This window comes from Tamandua tetradactyla, chromosome 9 (genome assembly GCF_023851605.1).
Source record: "Tamandua tetradactyla isolate mTamTet1 chromosome 9, mTamTet1.pri, whole genome shotgun sequence".
In the NCBI taxonomy this organism is placed as follows: domain Eukaryota; kingdom Metazoa; phylum Chordata; class Mammalia; order Pilosa; family Myrmecophagidae; genus Tamandua; species Tamandua tetradactyla.
In genome coordinates this window covers 8,951,726-8,963,398 of record NC_135335.1, presented here as the reverse complement: position 1 = coordinate 8,963,398, position 11,673 = coordinate 8,951,726, and positions in this window count along the sequence as shown.

Here is an 11,673-nt window from a genome sequence, read left to right as displayed (position 1 = left end):
GTGTGCAGGGTGGGGGCCGCGGTGGGGCTGGGGGGGGCGTCCCCACCCCAGATGCCCTCCCCCGCCGGATCCCGCCGCCGCCGCCGCCGCGCTGGGCCCTTTCCAGGCGGCCCTCACCTGGGACCGACGGGACGTCCCGCCAGATTCCTCCGGGCGGGGCGGGGAGCCGAGGCCTCCAGTCCCGCCCCCTCAGAGCGGGAAACCGAGGCTGGGGGGTGTGTGGGGGGGGCGGGAAGACAGGCTTGGCCCGGGGGGTCACACGGCGGGTCAGAGGGAGGGTGGGGCGCCTCTCGGCCCCTCCCCAGCCCTGCCTGAAGCACGTGGGGGTCTCCCAACCCCCAAAGCCACTGCCCTCTGAGGGACTCAAGAAGGGGGCGCACTCTGACCCGGGGCTCCGTGGGGTTCCCAGAAGACGCCCCGCGGGGTCCAGAAAAGGAGCAGAAAGAACAAAGCTGCCCCCCACCCCCACCTCCATGCCAGCTCCCCTTCAAAAAGCTTCCCAGTGCCCACCCTGCCCTCCCCCTCCCCGTCTGGCGGGGCTGGCTCCCGGCCTCAGACGCTCTGCAGTCGCCAAGGTCTGAGCTCAGGGCCTGGCCCCCTTCCCAGGCTGACAGCCGGGAGAAGGGGGGCTCGGCTTGTTGGCCAGGAGGGGGCTGGGAAGGGGCACAGCAGGGCACACTGGGGCCCCAGGGCAGAGGTGGGCAGGGGCAGGGGTGGGGCCCCGAGTTTGGAGGAGGCTAGAGGGGAGCCACGCCTGTCCAGTGGGCCAGGAAGGGAGGTTCCTGGAGGGTGTCAGTGCCCTGCACACAGGCCACACCCTGGGCGCCTGGCCCAGGAGACCCTGGGATTCAGGTTCTGACTCAGAACTCAGCAGGGGGGTGGGGATGTCCAGAGAAAGTTCAGAGCAGACCACTGCCAAGTCAGGGTGGCACCAAATCCTCCAGGAGGGCACCACAGTGCCAGTCTCGTGGGGGACAGGAGGGGGCTAAGGGGCTGGCCTTCAGGCACACCTGTCCAAGGAGCTCAGAGAGTTTACTTGGAGGCAGGGTTTATTTGGGTAGTTTTGGGGAGCTGAAGGAGAGTCCTGCGTGCATAGTCTCCCCAGGTTGACCTGGCATTGCAGGGGGCAGGGGCGAGCAATCCCTAAGTCCCCAGGGCCCCCTGCCGTAGAAGGGGAGACAGGGTTTGAAGGGCTCCGAAAGCTCTCTAAGCCTCAGTTTTCTCATCTGTAGAATGGGAGCTGCTCACTTAATAAACCGAGAACCTACTGCATGCCAAGCTCTTGCTAACAAATAGAACCTGCGATCCCTGCCCTCCTGGAGTCTCTGACCTGGGGGAGAGGAACAGGTGTGTGACAAATTAACTCACAGAGAATTATGATGACCACAGAGGTGGGTGCTGTGACAGAGAAGCGCAGGGAACTGGGAGCAAGGTGGTGGTGGGACTTGGGGGTCCAGGGTGGACCCTGGAGGGTGAGCACGAGTTAATGGTGGGCACCTGGGAAGCCCGAGAAATTGAGTAAACTGTTCACAAAGGGGTTGCTGGATTAATGCATGGAAAGGAGAGTCAATTCCAGAAAGGGAGAGAAGGAAGTGGAACAGCAGGGTGGGGAGGGGAAGAGAGAGCCTCGTGAGCGGCCCCTGAAGTTCATGGTGACGGATTTGGGTTTTATTTTCATAGCAGTGGGAGTGTAGATGGGATCCCAGAAGGCATGGCTGTGGTTTGGGCCAGGGTGGGAGGTGGATCCTAGGGCTGTGCGGAGGGGAGGGGATGGGAGAGGCAGCCTTCTGGCTTGAGCTCCAGGTGGGCGAGGAGGGCAGCGGAGGAGAAGCAGATGTAGGGAGAGTGTAGAGCTCTTGTTTTGGACCTGCTGAGTCTGAGATGCTGGTGAGTCACCCAAGTGGAGACGTCTGAACCCCCGGGTATGGAGCCCAGACTGGACTGGCTCCAGGCTCGGGATCCCCCGCCTACAGGGGGCATTTGTTCAGCTCGGGAGAGAAGGGGGCCCAGGGCCCACCTGAAGAGTGGGGCGGTCCCCAGGGCAGGGCGAGAAGGCGCAGCCAGCCAGGAGACATGGGAAGGAGTGGTGGGATGAAAACTGAGAGCGCGAGGCAGGAAGAGCCAAGAGAAGCGGGGGTTTCCGGAGGGGAGTGTGGCCAATGTGTCTGATGTCGCCAGGGGGTAGGAAGGGACAAATGACAGCCTTTCTTCTGGGGCTGCTGAGAGGACCCCCAGCGCTCAGTGCTCAGGGCTCCATGCTATTTGTCTTAGCTTCCCAGGGGGCTGGGGTAACAAATGGCCATACAGTGAGTGGGGAGGGGGGTGGTTTCAAACCACAGGAATTTATTTTCCCAGGTCCTGGAGGCTGGAAGTCTGAAATCAAGGTATCAGCAGGGCCGGGTTCCTTCTGCTGCCTCTTGGGGAGAAAACTTTCTTGTTTCTTCCAGCTTCTGGTCCCAGCACTCTTCGGCATTCCTTGGCTTCTAGATGCATCCCTCTGATCTTTGCCTCTGCTGTCACATGGCATTGTCCCTGAGCATCTGTGCCTCTGTGCCCAAATGTCCCTCTTCTTATAAAGCCTTCCGATAAGGACAGGTGGTGCTGCTGCGCCTGCAGGACAAGCTGAGACTGTCCAGCAAATGCTTCATATTCCTGGTCCTGCCCACCTTCTCCAGCCTCAACTCCTGTGTCACCGCATCCAGCCACCTCATGTTCTAGAAGCTGCCGGCATGCTTTCAGGCATCCAGGTTTTCCTGGAAGTCCAAGGGGACCCTGGCAGGCGTCCGAGGAACACAAACTGCTCCCACCCACCCTTACAATGGGTCCTCAATGCCTACTTTTCCTCCTCTATCCTTCCCCAACCTGGGGCCCGAGTCACCTTGGAAAACCCAAGCTTTACATGGTTATGTCCTTTCATTTTCGCAGTGACCCTGAAAATGGGGGAAACTGCAGCTCTAAAAGATGAAGCAATTAAACTCAACTGGTGAGTAGGACATGAGGAGTGAATGCAAGCCTGCCTGATCCAAAACCTACTCAGGGCTGCTTGGGGGAGCGGCGGAAGGATGGGATGGTTCTCAAATATCCCGTGGATAGGGGCATGGGGCTCTGAGAGCAAGTACGGCTTTGCTGTAATGGGACAAAGGCACCCCAGCACCCAGGCCCAGGGACCCCTTAACTGCCATAAGGGAAAGCTCTGGGGAGCCTTCTGACCCAATCCCCTCTGGGCAGAGGGGTTCCTATGGCTCAGAATGACAAGGCACTTTGCAAAGGTCATACAGCTGGTCGATGACAAAGTCAGGACTCAAACTCAAATGCCTTGTCGGGGGAATTGTCTGGACAGGGCAGCACCAGCCTGCATTCGGGAGGCGGCATGGCTCAGCCGATCTTTTTCAGCATTAGATTTTCAGGGCTGCAACATGGACTAGCTGCGTGAATTGGGAAAATTCTTCAACTTCTCTGAGCCTCAGTTTCCTCGTTTTTAAACAGAATATTAACGAACTGATGATAGCAGATGCCTATCACGTAGTGAGTGCTCAGTATGTTAGCTCTTTTTTTTTTTTTTTTTTTTTTTTTTAAGAGAGAGGGAGGAAAGGAAGGAAAGACAGAGAAGGAAGGAAGGGAGGAAGAAAGGGAAACATTTTTAAACATTTTCTTGTTTTATTATATTTTGTTTGTTTGTTTGTTTTTTACATGGGCTGGGGCCGGGAATCGAACCGGGGTCCTCCGGCACGGCAGGCAAGCACTCTTGCCCGCTGAGCCACCGCGGCCCGCCCCAGCTCTTTTTTTTTAATTTTATTTTTTTAAATACCAAATAAACACAAACATTCCTATTTTGATCATTCTGTTCTACAAATATAATCGTAATTCACAATTTCATCACATAGTTGCATATTCGTCATCATGATCATTTCTTGGAACATTTGCTTCTATTCAGAAAAAGAAAGAAAACGAAAACAGAAAAAAAAAAATCATACATACCATACCCCTTACCCCTCCCTTTCATTGATCACTAGCATTTCAAACTAAATTTATTTTAACATTTGTTCCCCCTATTATTTATTTTTATTCCATATGTTCTACTCGTCTGTTGACAAGGTAGATAAAAGGAGCATCAGACACAAGGTTTTCACAATCACACAGTCACATTGTGAAAGCTATATCATTATTCAACCATCATCAAGAAACATGGCTACTGGAACACAGCTCTACATTTTCAGGCAGTTCCCTCCAGCCTCTCCACTACATCTTGACTAACAAGGTGATATCTACTCAATGCGTAAGAATAACCTCCAGGATAATCTCTCGACTCTGTTTGGAATCTCTCAGCCACTGACACTTTGTCTCATTTCACTCTTCCCCCTTTTGGTCGAGAAGGTTTTCTCAATCCCTTGATGCTGAGTATCAGCTCATTCTAGGGTTTTTCTCAATACCTTGATGCTGAGTCTCAGCTCATTCCAGGATTTCTGTCCCACGTTGCCAGGAAGGTCCACACCCCTGGGAGTCATGTCCCACGTAGACAGGGGGAGGGCAGTGAGTTTGCTTGTTGTGTTGGCTGGAGAGAGAGGCCACATCTGAGTAACAAAAGAGGTTCTCCTAGGGGTGACTCTTAGGCCTAATTTTAAGTAGGCTTGACCTATCCTTTGCGGGGTTAAGTTTCATATGAACAAATCCCAAGACTGGGGGCTCAACCTATAGCTTTGGTTGTCCACACTGCTTGTGAGAGTATCAAGAATTCAACTTGGGGAAGTTGAATTTTCCCCCATTCTCACCATTCCCCGAAGGGGACTTTGCAAATGCTTTTTTATTCACTGATCAAATCACTCTGGGATTCATCAGGGCATCACTCTGTGCAAACCAATCTGTTAGCTCTTTTTATTGTCACCTGCATCTAGGAGCCACAATGGGCTTGGAGATGGGGAAGAGGATAATTGCCATTTAATGAGGGCTGAATGTGTGCCTGGCTCTGTGTCTCCTCTTGAATCTCCAAATGTCTGTGGGATGCTTCTGGACTCTGCGGAAAGCCCTGCCTAGAACTGCCTTCTTGGATGGGTTTGGCGCTGCTCATCAGATCTAAAGATGAAGGGAAGAAGTTACAGAAGCCTGCAGGGGACAATCCTGACCCAAAGCATCTCCCCCCACAGATACATTACTCAAAACAAAGCTGTTACTGAGGTTCCCTGATGTGCCATTGCAGGGGTACAGGTGGGGGGCAAGTACGAAGGTGAAAGGCTCTGGAAAGATTGATTTGGAAAATGCAATGAACGTGTCTTCACACTGGCTAAATCAGAGAAGCTCTTTCGCCCCAAACTCTTGCCCACCTTCAACCACAGGCAAAAAATATTGCGAACTCAGGCCCTGGGATGGAGGGCCAGGCACGTCCTAGCCATGTGACCAGGGATGCATATCTTAACCTCTCCAAACTTTCTCATGCTCATTTGCAAATTGGGAAGCATGATAATATCTAAATTGTTGCAGGGATGAAATGAGGTAATTTGTGAAAAGCAAGGTGCCTGGCCTCGAGAAAACACATGCTAGAAGTTGAGTCTTATTATTTTTTCCAACTGTATCATCCAGTCCTTTCCTGTTTCACAGAAATGTCAGGTCAGTTCAGTGCAGTGAAAAACAAGAACAAGAAAAGCTGGCCACTTTTCAGCGTCGATTAGTGTGAAATGCAAGAACGTCAGTGATGTTTTTCAGAGTCAGAGTTATGTGGCAGAAGCTGCTTGTGGCATGTGAACCCATCCCCACCAGATGATCCAGTCAAGGTGAAACTGCGAATGAGCAGTGTGTGAGTATGTCACCCAGAAAGAGGTGCAACTATTGCTGGGTCATCAGCAGTGCCGCAGAGTTTGGTGCGAAAGATCTCTGATTTAGCCAATGTGAAGATAGGTTCATTGCATTTTCCAAATCAATCTCTCCAGAGCCTTTCACCTTCGTACTTGTCCCCCTACCTGTACCCCTGCAATGGCACATCAGGGAACCTCAGTAACAGCTTTGTTTTCAGAAATGTATCTGTGGGGGGAGATGCTTTGGGTCAGGATTGTCCCCTGCAGGCTTCCGTAACTTCTTCCCTTCATCTTTAGATCTGATGAGCAGCGCCCCCAGCACCAACGACGATGGTCAGGCTCAGATGAGGGTGTGACAATTACGTCGTGGCTGTCGGAGGCTGAAAAAGTCCAAACCTCTGCTCCCCAGTCAGCTGATCTGCACACCATGACTCCTGCAATGGCTTTACCATCAAGACTTCTGAGAACTTTCTATGTGCTATCCCTTGTCAAGAATTGTGTGGAGAATGAGATTTTTGCCCTTGGTGGCCTGCCACAGCTTCATAGATGCTACCAGGAGACATGAGTTTCCCGGTTCAGAGACAAAGGCCCTTATTACTCACGGCACAGCAAGCAGCATGAGCTTCAGCATATGTGCATCCGTTCCTCTTTTCCTATGTCCCATGAGGGCAACACTGAGGGGCTCAGGAGGATGCTGGCAAACCCAATGGATTGCACATGGAGAGGACCCTGGGCCTGGAGAACCTGAATCTTTTATAATGGGAAGTAAGCATGCCTGCCTTTTGCTCTGGAGGGGGCACCACCTCTGCCCTCCATGGCTCGTCACTATACCAACAACCTTGAAAAGAGGGTCCAGGACAAAGGCAGTCAGTACAAAATGGGCAGAAACCCGAGAGATCCAAGGAGAACTGTCCCTCAACAGCACCCATCCTTCATTTCTACGCCGTTCTTGGCTTTGGGTGAATTTTACCACTTCACTGGCAAAACTGATGCATCTAGTCAACAGGTAGGGACCAAATCTGTTCAATTTGTCACACAAAGCATTTAATTAAAGCTATTATCCATGAACTTCCAGCAGCAGGTTGAGGCTACCGGGTGGAATTGGACTCAACTGTGGGACCCCAGGCTTCCCAGCTGAACAAATCCCATACAACATCAGATGTACCTTAAAGAGTCAGGTGGCTTCCTCCGTAAGCCTCTGTATTAACCTTTCCACTTGGCCCAAAGCACTGATCCAGGTATAGCAAGATATGTTAATGATTGTGCAGACTCTGCCTTGGCCTGTGAGGAAGAAGTCCAGGGACTTCAACCACGGTCAGTGAATTGAGGTTGACCTAAATGTCTTCCAGGCCAAGGTGTGATCATGTCTGCTAAAGTCAGGAACAAATTTCAAGCCACTGTTTTTGGGAGAGAGGCAGGTTAATGTGTGAATTCCACACAAATAGCCCAGGCTCGGAGCACACGTAGGATCCAGGGAAGAGGCATGGGTTTCCCCCAGGTGTCTGTCAACCTGTGTCCCCTGACATCATTTGGACACACAGGTTGGCAGTGCTCCAGCGTGGCCTTAGGATTCCAGTTCGACTTGAACAATTGAGTTTTAGTTCTCGTTTTTGGAGGATACTGAGGGCTGATGGTCCAATCTGACCTATTTGTCCATGCCACCAGCTAGGTGGCATTTGTCCACTCCACGGGCTGACTGCATGAGGGCTATGGAAATAGGGTGGGGAAGACATCTGGTGCTGACAGATGGTTTTTTTGGGTGGGGCAGGAGCTAAGGCTTCTCCCTGCTCTTTCCAGCGTCTCCACATGGCTCAGTGAGTAACAATCAACTCAGGGTCAGAACTGTCTAGTGGAAGACTGACAGATCGCCTAGTCAGTTAAGTTTAAGGCACTTGCAGTGGTTTGGGAGAGTTGGACCTAGGTGTATTCATGGTAAGATGTCCCCAGGGGTGGTTCTGAAAACAATGGCCATTAATGTCCCTCCTTTTCCATCTCCCAGAGTCTGGAGTGTTCCTTACCCAGCTACTGAGGTTGTTCTCTCCCCTGCCACAAAATCCATATGTCCCATTCCGGAGCTATAAATTCACCTGTTTCTCAATCATCCCAGACTTTGCATCCAGAAGGTCCAGGTGCAACAAGGATAAGGGCGTTTATAAAACTTAGAGAGACCCACGTCCCTCACTCTACATATGGGCCACTGTTGGGGAACGCAGAGAGAGGGGTACTCAACCAGGTGGCCCACTTATCCTCCCGATCTAGGACCATGTCAGTCCAAAAAGAGAATCCAGGTGATTGGACCACAGTTAAGTTTGAATTTCCAAGGATGGGGCTCCCATGTGCAGGGCTTACCACCCAGGCTGGCCAGGGGCTGCTGTTAGGGTAAAGAAAGCATCCTGCCCAGGAATGGTCAATGCTGATCTGTCTAAACTCTCATCCCTCTCATCCTGATGGTTTCCCGTAACATGACCAAGAAGAGATGATCCCTTCCCTGGGACAGCCACATTCAGTGATCAAACTGCCTCACTGAGGTGTGTGGACCAGGAGAAGATGAGAGAGGGGAAGCCAGAAATGTTTCTGAGTAGATTTTGCAGAGGCCGTTTCAAGGCTTAACAAGACCATATATCTGAGGCAGGGAAGGGAAGGCTCTTGAGATAAAAGGTGCACCATTGTTAGACTTGAAATGGTCCAGAAACCTAAAAACATGCCAGTGTAGTTGTAAGAACCACAAGGAGGTGGCCTGAGTTGCTTGATTGTGCTGCAACAGCAACACTTTAACCTGGAAAACAGACAACAGTGGTGAGACACTGTCTAGAGCCCCAGGAGGCAGGTAAAGGTCCCATAAAGCCAACCTGTCAGGAGTAGAAAGTGGCAATGTTGTTTACCCTCCATCACTGCAAGAGAAACAGACCAACCTGTGGCAGGAATCACTGCCTGGCATGCAGTAGTAGCCTTTGCCTTAAAAATCTGGAGAGATGATGAGACAGGCAGATATGGTGAGGCTGTGAGTGGTGCCGACTCCATCGACAGCTTGAATTCAGCCGGGCTTATCAGTAAATTGGCTCTCGCTGTGGCCGTTTGCCTGAGTGAGCCAGATATGTTTCCACTGTTAGCTGAAAACATCACCATCCAAACTCCTCTGTCAGGTGACAAGGCCATTATCAGTGAAATCATGGATTTCACCTTTGGGAACTCTGATTCAGCCACAGGGCTTTCCAGCTGAAGCCACAAGGTTTGTGTCCTTTGGCTGACCCAGGCTTGAACTAGTCAGTCTAGTTAAAGATTTGTCCATTTTGTTGATTTCTTCAAAGAACTAACTCTTGGTTTAGTTTTCTCTATTGCTTTTCTATTTCATTTATTTCCACTCTGATTTCTATTATTTCTTTTCTTCTGCTTGGTTGAGGCTTGGTGTGCTCTTCTTTTTCTAGTTTCTTAAGGTGGAAGGTTAGGTTATTGGGTTGAGATCTTTTATTATTTTTTAAATACAGGCACTTATGGGTATAAATTTCCCTCTAAGCACTTCGTTGGCCGTATCCCTTAAGTTTTAGTATGTTGTACTTTCATTTTTATTCACCTGAAGGTATTGTCTAATTTCTCTTATGATTTATTCCTTGACCCACTGGTTAGTAAGGCGTGTGTTATTTAATTTCCATGTATCTGTGCGTTTCCCAAATCTCTTCCTGTTACTGATTTCTAATTTCATTCCACTGTGCTCAGAGAGCATATTTTGTAAAATTTCTATCCTTTTTAATGTGTTTAGGTTTGGTTAATGGCCTAGCACATGGTCTATTCTGGAGAATGTTTCCTGTGCACTTGAGAGGAACGTATATTCAGCTGTTTAATACTTTAAGGTCCCTTGCGATTTACATTGGGCCACCTGGAAAATCTCCCTATTTTAAGGTCAGCCGATTAGCAACCTGAATTCCTCCTTTGTCATGAAACATAGTCACAGGTTCCAGGAATTAGGATCTTTTGGGATCATTCTCTTGCCTACCACAATAGGCCTGAATCACGAGCACCTTCTTTTTTAGGCATCATATTTGCTAAAATTAACTAATAAACAACAAAAACAAACAAAAACCACAGAACCATTTTTTTGGGGGAAATAATGGCAAAAGAATTATTCCCTTAAAGTTACGGTTTGTGAAGACGCTGAACTGTTTTAATTCTCAATACTGAGACATAAAATTAGGACAAAACATAATTCAAATACTTTTGAAAATGAAATCTGATCAACTGTCGCATAAGTTCTACCATCGATTTATGGCAGTTTTTCTATAAAAAGATAACATCCTCATAGAACAACTGTATTTCATAGTGTAAATGTAACAAGCAGAAAGAACATGAATGACAGTTTTCTCCTATGGTTGGTCACAAACAAATCATGGCCAATTAACAAGTGGTTCTTGGTATATTTCAGTGGGTTAAACAGCAGATATTTTCCCCCAAAGTCTTTGGATCTCTGTTGGTTAAACTTAAAGCTTCTAGTTTATTATGAGGGAAAATATGCAACCACAGACAAAAGTCAGAGGGAGGCCTTACTCATAATGAAAACTTCAGACATTACATCACAAAAATAAATATGTTGAACTGTATGGCATTACCAATATCTGACTGGTTTTAACCTACAAACACAGCAACTTCATGCTGTTCAACCTAATAATACAGCAAGGAGAACTCCCTGTAATCCTTATGTCTCAGAAGGGACCACTGATCTTTGGTGTGTATTCCTCCAGGCTGGGGAATATATGCACATTTATGGGTCATAGAATTATCACCACAAAATTGTACCATAGGTAATCTTTTTTTTCCTTAATTTTTTTTTTTTTGGGTGGGGTGTATGGTCCAGGAATCGAACCTGAGCCTCCCACATGGGAGGTGAGCATTCTACCACCGAACCACCCGTGCACCCACCTAAACCACCTGTGCACCCCCCATAGATAATCTTTTGCAACCTGCTTTCTAAACGCTTTGAAGAGCAGAGCTGTGAATTCAGGTTCAGACCTGAATTCAAAATCTAGCACAGGCTTGGATCAGCTGCTGCCCCTCTCTGGAGCCTCAGTTTCCTCACCTGTAAAATGATACTAATGATCTTGTGCCAATTATTAATTTATTGTCTCTCAGCTCCAAATTTATTCTCTTTCTCTGCTCTGTGCATTCGGACCTGGGCCCTTTAGTTTTCTTTTGCTGTTGACACAATGTTAAGTGTTGTCAGAAGAGGGCGCTGGAGAGGCAAGGCTGGAGGAGAGTTTTTGCTTCCTGGTTAAGGTGCATTTCTGGGCAGCCTCTGCAGGAGGGTGCAGCTGCCCCAGCACCCACTGCCCCAGCACCCAGCTCCCTCAGGGCATTCTCCACACAATTCTTGACAAGGGATAGCACATAGAAAGTTCTCAGAAGTCTTGATGGTAAAGCCATTGCAGGAGTCATGGTGTGCAGATCAGCTGACTGGGGAGCAGAGGTTTGGACTTTTTCAGCCTCCGACAGCCACGACGTAATTGTCACACCCTCATCTGAGCCTGACCATCGTCGTTGGTGCTCTAGAGCCAAGGGCAGATATACTTAAAGCCCATTATAAAATATTTGGGTTCCTTAAGCACAGGGTTCCTCTCTTGTAACATAACCCATGGTTATGGGTCCATCTAGTTCCACCAGCACTGCCTTCTTAAGACTCCAGGGTAAAGGGAACTGACGCAAATATGGTCCTGTTCATGCTGCTTGCTATGAGTGAGTAATAAAGTTCCTTGTCTCTGACCCAGGAGACTCGAAGCTCGTGCCAGCATCCATTAAACTGCAGGCTAACTTGTTAGCCGGCAAGTAGGATAAAATCTCAGACCTTTCACCCTCCTTGACAGTTCAGGCAATGAGGAAGGGATGCTGACAATTCTGTAGG